Here is an 8,790-nt window from a genome sequence, read left to right as displayed (position 1 = left end):
ATAACAACCATAACTACCACCCCATAAGTACAATCACCACCACCATCACCACCCCATAACTACCATCACCACCACCATCACCACCCATAACTACCATCACCACCCCATAACCACCATAACCACCCCATAACTATCATCATAACCACCCCATAACTACCACCATCACCACCCCATAACTACCATCACCACCCCGTAACTACCATCACCACACCATAACTACCATCACCAACCCCATAATACCATCACCACCCCATAACTACCATCATCACCACCCCACAACTACCATCACCACCATCATCACCACCCCATAACAACCAACATCACCACCCCATAAGTACAATCACCACCACCATCACCACCCCATACATACCATCACCACCCCATATCCACCATCAACACCACATAACTACCATTCTCACTACCGCGTAACCACCATCACCACCACCTTAACCCCATTACTACCATCACCACCACTCCATAACTACCATCATCACCACCCCATAACTACCATCATGAACACCCCATAACTACCATCACCAACCCCATAACCACTATCACCAAAATCATCACCATCATCACTACCCCATAACTACCATAACCACCCCATAACTACCATCACCACCACCACCCCATAACCATCATCACCACTCCATAACTACCATTCTCACTACCCCATAACCACCATAACAACCCCATAACCACCATCACCACCACCCCATGACTATCATCATCACCCCCAATAACTACCATCATCACCATCACCACTCCATAACTACCATCACCAACCCCATAATACCATCACCACCCCATAACTACCATCATCACCACCCCACAACTACCATCAACACCAACTCATCACCACCCAATAACTACAATAATCACCTCCCCATAACTACCATCATCACCCCATAACTGCCATCACCTCCCCATAACTACCATCACTACCCCATAACTACCATCACCACTACACCATAACTACCATCACCACCACCCCATAACTACCACAAACACCACCCCATAACAACCACCACCACCCCATTACTACCATCACCACACCATAATTTCCATCACCACAACTCCATAACTACCATCACCACCACTCCATAACTACCATCACCACCACCCCATAACTACCATCACACCATAACTGCCATCATCACCATCACCACCCCATAACTACCATCAACACCACCCCATAACTACCATCATCACCATCACCACCCCATAACTACCATCATCACCACCCCATAACTGCCATCATCACCATCACCACCCCATAACTTCCATCACCACCCCATAACTACCATCACCACCACCCCATAACTACCATCATCACAACATACTACCATCATCACCATCACCACCCCATATCTACCATTACCATTACCACACCACACCTACCACCACCACCCCATAACTACCATCATCACCCCATAACTACCATCATCACTTTAACTACCATCATCACCCCCATAACTACCATCACCACCCCATAACTACCAGCACCACCACCACCACCCATTCTCATCTGCACCATCACCACCACCCTCATCACCATCATCACATGGTGGGGTCTGTGTTATAAAAACTGTTAGGCTTAATAATTGCTGTGCTGCATTTCAATTCTTCTCAGCACAGTGAGAGGGACACATTGAGAGGAACACAGTGAGGGGCTAATTAAGGCTTCTCTCACTCCCAAGGGATATTTAGTGCTAAAGAGTGGATTACATTTTTTCTCAAATTCATGGTTCTCTCTATTTCAGGAAGCGACAAGATGGCCCACTGTCCTCTCTGTCTCCTGAGGCTGGAGACTAAATGCAATTAATACCGCTGCATTACCGCCTGCTAATTATTAAACCACAAAAATATATATATTTTTTTACTACAGACTAATTTAAAGTTCATTGATGATTGTGTGTTGCATTACTGCCTTCTAATTATTAAAGCACAAAAATACATATTTTTTTACTCTAGACTAATTTAAACTTCATTCATTGTTTTAATTAATTTAATAAGAAAAGTACACTTTAAGCGGAACTGAGGGCATTTCCATATCAACGTAATAATTATCCGGTAAGTTGCGTTGCTTAGCGCTGCTCTCACCTTGTGGGTAGAGGAGGAGCTGGATGGTTATATGGTAATGAGGGGGCTGAGGAGGAGCTGGATGGTATAACAGTAATGAGGGGTATGAGGAAGTGGATGGTAATATGGTAATAAAAGGGTTGAGGGGTGTAGCTGGATGGTAATATGGTAACGAGGGAGTTGAGGAGTAGCTGGATGGTAATATGGTAACGAGGGTGTTGAGGAGTAGATGGATGTTAATATGGTAACGAGGGGGTTGAAGAGTAGCTGGATGGTAATATGGTAATGGGGGGGTTGAGGAGTAGCTGGATGGTAAAAAGGTAATGAGGGGTTTGAGGAGTAGCCTGATGGTATTACAGTAATGAGGGGTTTGAGGGGTAGCTGGATGGTAATATGGTAACGAGGGGTTGAGGAGTAGATGGATGTTAATATGGTAACGAGGGGTTGAGGAGTAGATGATGTTAATATGGTAACGAGGGGGTTGAGGAGTAGCTGGATATTAATATGGTAACGAGGGGGTTGAGGAGGATCTGGATGGTAATATGGTAACGAGGGGGTTGAGGAGTAGCTGGATGGATGGTAATATGGTAACAAGGGCGTTGAGGAGTAGCTGGATGGTAATATGGTAACGAGGGGGTTGAGGTGTAGCTGGATGGTAATATGGTAATGGGGGGTTGAGGAGTAGATGATGTTAATATGGTAACGAGGGGTTGAGGAGTAGCTGGATGGTAATATGGTAACGAGGGGGTTGAGGAGTAGCTGGATATTAATATGGTAACGAGGGGTTGAGGAGGATCTGGATGGTAATATGGTAACGAGGGGGTTGAGGCGTAGCTGGATGGTAATATGGTAACGAGGGGGTTGAGGTTTAGCTGGATGGTAATATGGTAATGGGGGGGTTGAGGAGTAGCTGGATGGTAATAAGGTACTGAAAGGGTTGAGGAGTAGCTGGATGGTATTACAGTAATGAGGGGATTGAGGAGGAGCTGGATGGTAATATGTTAATTAGGAGATTGAGGAGGAGCTGGATGGTAATATGGCAACGAGGGGGTTGAGGAGTAGCTGGATGGTAATATGGTAATAAAAGGGTTGAGGAGTAGCTAGATGGTGATATGGTAACGAGGGGGTTGAGGAGTAGCTGGATGGTAATATGGTAATGGGGGGTTGAGGAGTAGCTGGATGGTAAAAAGGTAATGAGGGGTTTGAGGAGTAGCTGGATGGTATTACAGTAATGAGGGGTTTGAGGGGTAGCTGGATGGTAATATGGTAACGAGGGGGTTGAGGAGGATCTGGATGGTAATATGGTAACGAGGGGTTGAGGAGTAGCTGGATGGATGGTAATATTGTAACAAGGGGGTTGAGGAGTAGCTGGATGGTAATATGGTAATGAGGGGTTGAGGAGTAGCTGGATGGTAATATGGTAATGGGGGGTTGAGGAGTAGCTGGATGGTAAAAAGGTAATGAGGGGTTTGAGGAGTAGCTGGATGGTATTACAGTAATGAGGGGTTTGAGGGGTAGCTGGATGGTAATATGGTAACGAGGGTGTTGAGGAGTAGCTGGATGGTAATATGGTAACGAGGGGGTTGAGGTGTAGCTGGATGGTAATATGGTAATGGGGGGGTTGAGGAGTAGCTGGATGGTAATAAGGTAATGAAAGGGTTGAGGAGTAGCTGGATGGTATTACAGTAATGAGGGGATTGAGGAGGAGCTGGATGGTAATATGTTAATTAGGAGATTGAGGAGGAGCTGGATGGTAATATGGTAATAAAAGGGTTGAGGAGTAGCTGGATGGTAATATGGTAACGAGGGGGTTGAGGAGTAGCTGGATGGTAATATGGTAATGGGGGGTTGAGGAGTAGCTGGATGGTAAAAAGGTAATGAGGGGTTTGAGGAGTAGCTGGATGGTATTACAGTAATGAGGGGTTTGAGGGGTAGCTGGATGGTAATATGGTAACGAGGGGTTGAGGAGGATCTGGATGGTAATATGGTAAGGAGGGGGTTGAGGAGTAGCTGGATGGATGGTAATATTGTAACAAGGGGGTTGAGGAGTAGCTGGATGGTAATATGGTAATGAGGGGGTTGAGGAGTAGCTGGATGGTAATATGGTAATGGGGGGTTGAGGAGTAGCTGGATGGTAAAAAGGTAATGAGGGGTTTGAGGAGTAGCTGGATGGTATTACAGTAATGAGGGGTTTGAGGGGTAGCTGGATGGTAATATGGTAACGAGGGGTTGAGGAGTAGCTGGATGGTAATATGGTAACGAGGGGTTGAGGTGTAGCTGGATGGTAATATGGTAATGGGGGGGTTGAGGAGTAGCTGGATGGTAATAAGGTAATGAAAGGGTTGAGGAGTAGCTGGATGGTATTACAGTAATGAGGGGATTGAGGAGGAGCTGGATGGTAATATGTTAATTAGGAGATTGAGGAGGAGCTGGATGGTAATATGGTAATAAAAGGGTTGAGGAGTAGCTGGATGGTAATATGGTAACGAGGGGGTTGAGGAGTAGCTGGATGGTAATATGGTATTAAAAGGGTTGAGGAGTAGCTAGATGGTAATATGGTAACGAGGGGGTTGAGGAGTAACTGGATGGTAATATGGTAATGGGGGGGTTGAGGAGTAGCTGGATGGTAAAAAGGTAATGAGGGGTTTGAGGCGTAGCTGGATGTTATTACAGTAATGAGGGGTTTGAGGGGTAGCTGGATGGTAATATGGTAACGAGGGGGTTGAGGAGTAGCTGGATAGTAATATGGTAACGAGGGGGTTGAGGTGTAGCTGGATGGTAATATGGTAATAAAAGGGTTGAGGAGTAGCTGGATGGTAATATGGTAACGAGGGGTTGAGGAGTAGCTGGATGGTAATATGGTAATGGAGGGGTTGAGGAGTAGCTGGATGTAATAAGGTAATGGGGGGTTGAGGAGTAGCTGGATGGTAAAAAGGTAATGAGGGGTTTGAGGAGTAGCTGGATGGTATAACAGTAATGAGGGGTTTGAGGGGTAGCTGGATGGTAATATGGTAACGAGGGGTTGAGGAGTAGCTGGATAGTAATATGGTAACGAGGGGTTGAGGTGTAGCTGGATGGTAATATGGTAATAAAAGTGTTGAGGAGTAGCTGGATGGTAATATGGTAACGAGGGGGTTGAGGAGTAGCTGGATGGTAATATGGTAATGGGGGTTGAGGAGTAGCTGGATTGTAATAAGGTAATGAGGGGTTGAGGAGTAGCTGGATGGTAATATGGTAATAAAAGGGTTGAGGAGTAGCTGGGTGGTAATATGGTAATGGGGGGGTTGAGGAGTAGCTGGATGGTAATAAGGTAATGAGGGGTTTGAGGAGTAGCTGGATGGTATAATAGTAGTGAGGGGATTGAGGAGGAGCTGGATGGTAATATGTTAATTAGGAGATTGAGGAGGAGCTGGATGGTAATATGGTAATGAGGAGGTTGAGGAAGAGGTGGATGGTTATAAAGTAACGAGGTAGGCTTTAAAGCGCTTCCCCCTGAGTATTTAATGCTAACATACTGAATAACTAAGGAGCTCATTAAGAGCAGGGGGTTCTGAACTTTAATTATACTGACACTGCCTCCCTCTCCAAAAACATTACATTACTGATGAGATGAGACATCCTATAGGGAGGAGGTCAGAGGCCTGACAGTGGGGTGCTAGGACAACAACCTCTCCCTCTACCTGGTCAAGACAAATTAGTTATTTGTGGAATACAGGAAACGGATGGCCGAACACGCCCCTATTCACATCGCTGTGGCTGTAGTGGAGCGGGTCGAGAGCTTCAAGTTTCTCTGCGTCCACATCACTAAGGACCTATCATAGTCCAGACACACCAAGGAAGTCGTGAAGTGGGCACAACAATGCCTCTTCCCCTTCAGGAGGCTGAAAAGATTTGGCATGATCCTCAAAAAGCTTGGTATGGCAAATGCTCGGCATCCGACCTCAAGGCGCTACAGAGGGTAATTTGTATGGCCAAGTACATCACTGGGGTCAAGCTCTCTGCAATCCAGGAGCTCTATACCAGGCGGTGTCTTAGGATGGCCCTAAAAACTGACAAACTCCAGCCACCCAAATCATAGACTGTTCTCTCTGCTAGCACACGGCAAGCGGTACTGGAGAGTCAAGTCTGGGACCAAAAGGCTTCTAACCAAAGCCAGAAGACCGCTGAACAGTTAATAAAATAGCTACCAGGACTATTTACCTGCTTCATTATTCATTTATCTTAACATTTTTGCACTGACTCTCTTGCTCTGGCTCTATGCATGCATCTGTGCTTATGTTTGCATTGCTTTACAGTCCCCACTGTTCCATAAGGTGTTTTTTAATTAATCTATTTTTTTAAATCTAATTTTACTGCTTTCACCAGGTAATTGGTAGAGAGGATAATGGAAACTCTCAAAAAATGAGGTGGTAATAAGGAAAGAGGTTTATGAAATGAGGAGGTACTAGGGAGAGAGATTTATGGAAACTCTTATGAGGATACAATAGGGAAAGAGGTTTATGGAACCCCTAATAATGAGGTAATAAGGAAAGAAGTATATGGAAGTATATGGAAACTACTAATGAGGTAAAAAGGAAAGAGGTTTGTGGAACTCTAATAATGAGGTGGTAATAGGGAAGAGGTTTTTGAAACGCCTAACATTGACGAAGAAGTAAGGAAAGAAGTTTATGCAAACTCCAATTAAGTACGTAATAGGATAAAAATTGAATGGAAACTAATAATGAGGAGGTAACAGGGAAAGAGGTTTATGGAACTCCAATAATGAGGTGGTAATAGGGAAAGAGGTTTATGGAAAATAATAATGAAGAGGTAGTAGGGAAATATGTTTATGTGTAACAGTATAACTTTAGACCGTCCCCTCGCCCATACCCAGGCGCGAACCAGGGACCCTCTGCACACATCAACAACTGACACCCACGAAGCATCGTTACCCATCGCTCCACAAAAGCCACAGCCCTTGCAGAGCAAGGGGAACTACTACTTCAAGGTCTCAGAGTAAGTGACATCACCGATTAAAATGCTATTTAGCGCGCACCACCGCTAACTAAGCTAGCAGTTTCACATCCGTTACATATGGAAACTTAGAATGATGAGATAATAGGGAAAGAGGTTTACGGAAACTCTAATGAGGTAATAGGGAAAGTGGTTTATGAAACCCCTAACAAACAGGAGGTAGTAGAGAAATAAGTTTATGAAATCTCCAATAATGAGACGGTAATAGTTAAAAAGGTTTATGGAAACTCTAATAATGAGGAGGTAAGAGGGAGAGAGCTTGATGGATGCTCTATTCATGTGGAGGAAATAGGGAGAGAGGTTTATGGAATCTCTATTAATAAGGTAATTTCATTATTTCTAATAATGAGTAGGAAATAGGGTTTGAAGTTTATTATACTCTAATAATGAGGAGGTACTCAAGATGGCGTAGCAGTCAGACGTCTTGTCCTTTCGTGTACCTTGTATATATCGTTTTTACATATTTTTCTTCGGATATCTTTTAAAATATTTTGCTAAACCTCAACATCTAAATACTCTCATGCAACCTTCCTCACCCAATGTAGCGTGGATCTGCTTTTTTTTCTTCTAAAGTATTTATATTTACCTCGGATGTGGAACCCCTCACCTGAAGCTAGCCAGGGTAGCCTAGTGGTTAGAGCATTGAACTAGTAACCAAAAGGTTGCACGTTCAAATCCCCGAGCTGACAAGGTACAAAATCTGTTGTTCTGCCCCTGAACCTGCAGTTAACCCACTGTTCCTAGGCCATCATTGAAAATAAGAATTTGTTCTTAACTGACTTGCTTGTTTAGCCCCGGTCTGCTAACTGCTAGCTTGTTTAGCCCCGGCCTACTAACTGTTAGCTTGTTAGCACAGGCCTGCTAACTGTCTGAATCGCCAACCACTCACCAGATCCATATTTATTTTCAATCTCTTTTTGATTTTTAATTCGATTATACCTTCCGGTAACCTGCCTCACCCAATGTGATACGGAATCGCTATTATTTTAAATTTTTAGAACACATTCAAGAACCTCCAGAAGCTAACCAGCTAACTAGCTACAAGCTATTTAGTCATTGTTAGCCACTGCTAGCGGCTTTTACCTTCTGCACAGCCAGCCAGTTTTCTTTTAGCCTGGATAACTGTCTCTCCATAACAACGCAGGATTCCTGCCGTAATCCCTGGACCACTACTTCTGATCTTCACAGCTAGCTTGCACGCAGTACCGAAGCTATCCCTGAGACCCACTTCCCGGGCTACTCAGCTGTTCACCCGAACCACACTCATACACGGCTAGAGCCCAATACTCCACCGGATCCTTGCTGTAAATTTGGCTACATGGCTGATGCCTGCTGGATACTGTGATCACTTGGCTACATAGCTGATGCCTGCTGGACTGTCCACTAATCACAATACTCCATTCTGTTTGTTTATGTTTTTATCTGTCGGCCCCAGCCGCACTCAGGCTCTGTGTGTAGTTAATCTGACCCTCTCTGCCTAGTCAACACCATTTTACCTGCTGTTGTTGTGCTAGCTGATTAGCTGTTGTTGTCTCACCTGCTGTTTTAGCTAGCTCTCCCAATCAACACCTGCGATTACTGTATGCTTCGCTGTATGTCTCTCTCAAATGTCAATATGCCTTGTATACTGTTGTTCAGGTTAGTTAACATTGTTTTAGTTTACAATGGAGCCCCTAGATCCACTCTTCATACCTC

This window comes from Oncorhynchus tshawytscha, linkage group LG20 (genome assembly GCF_018296145.1).
Source record: "Oncorhynchus tshawytscha isolate Ot180627B linkage group LG20, Otsh_v2.0, whole genome shotgun sequence".
NCBI classification, from domain to species: domain Eukaryota; kingdom Metazoa; phylum Chordata; class Actinopteri; order Salmoniformes; family Salmonidae; genus Oncorhynchus; species Oncorhynchus tshawytscha.
This window is presented reverse-complemented; position numbering follows the sequence as displayed.